This window comes from Pteropus vampyrus, unplaced genomic scaffold (genome assembly GCF_000151845.1).
Source record: "Pteropus vampyrus isolate Shadow unplaced genomic scaffold, Pvam_2.0 Scaffold42, whole genome shotgun sequence".
NCBI lineage: Eukaryota > Metazoa > Chordata > Mammalia > Chiroptera > Pteropodidae > Pteropus > Pteropus vampyrus.
Window position 1 is genome coordinate 3775035 of NW_011888823.1, and position 1416 is coordinate 3776450.

A 1416-nucleotide genomic window follows, 5' to 3' on the forward strand; every position below is an offset into this window, starting at 1 on the left:
ACTAAGCACTTTCATTGTCAGCCTCTCTTGCCTTCTTTTGCGCTCCGGCCTCGGCCTCGCAGCCTTCTGTTCCCAGCATGGTATATTCAGAGCCCTTGCACTTGCTGTTCCCTCTGCCTGGAATATTTTTCCTGCAGCTCTTCACAGGTCTAACTGCTTATCATTGGGCTCCAGTTCAACAGAGACCCCAGAGGCCCTCCCTGAAGTCTCTACCCTCAATCTTCCAACTCTGAGTCACTTTCTACTCATTACTTGGCTTTGTTTTCATTAATGACTGAAATTTTACATATGAAATTATCTTTTATGTTTATTGTCCATCTCCCCACACTACCTGTAAGCTCCAAGACTTTGTCTTGTCACTATTTATCTCCCAGCATCCAGAACAATCCTGGCACATGGAAGGGGCCCACTTGTTGAGCCTCTTGCCTGACTGAATGAAAAAAAAAACTTCCTCTCTAGTGCTATCCAATAGAGTAGCCACTAGCCACATGTGGCTATTTAAATTGAAATGAGTTAAAATTAAAACTCCAGTTCCTTAGTCATATAAACCACATTTCTAGTTCTCAGTGGCCACATGTGATGAGTGGCCACTGTATTGGACATTGCAGATAAAAGACATTTCCATCACTGCAGAAAGTTGTGTTGGATGGTACCGCCCTAGACCATGCACTTACGTTACACTTAACTTGTATCATTTTCTCTGCCTGGAAGGCTGTATCTGACATTAATAAAAATGTTCCACATGTAGAATTTGGTAATATATTCAAACAAACAAAAGCCTTAATATCAATTACGCTTCTTAGAATGTATCCTTAAGGAAAAAATTGTTGATCTATGCAAAGATTTAGCTACAAAGATGTTCAGTGCAGCATAGTTCGTGATAGCAAAAAATAAAAATAAAAAGGCAGATATTTGCAGAGATTGGTTACATGATGGCAGAGCCATCAAAAAAGAAAAAAATAGAAGACTGTATTGACGAGGAAATATTTTCAGAACTTATTGTTAAATGAAACAACTGGCTAAAACTTTCAAAAAAGTTACAAAACATGAAGAGATTAAGGTAGGAATCTAGGGAGAGTCCAGCTTCGTGTCTATGTTCTCTAATGTTTGAAACTTTTCAAGAGTGTAATTAAGTATGCGATTATTGGTTAATGAGCATCTATTACTCTATGATTTTATTTTTGTTAAAGTCTTTTGAAGCTGTAAAGACCAAATCAAACATTGTATATAAAGTGCTTGATAGAGTAAATGCATAGAAAAAAGAGTAGAGACTATTTGTTACAATGTTGAAAGTAGCCATTTCTAGGTAGAGGAATTGAGGTGAAGTCACGTTCTTCTTTTGGTTTATCACTATTTTCTAATTTTTCTCTGATGAACATGTATTTCTTTTGAAATAAAGGAAAAGGACTGTATATA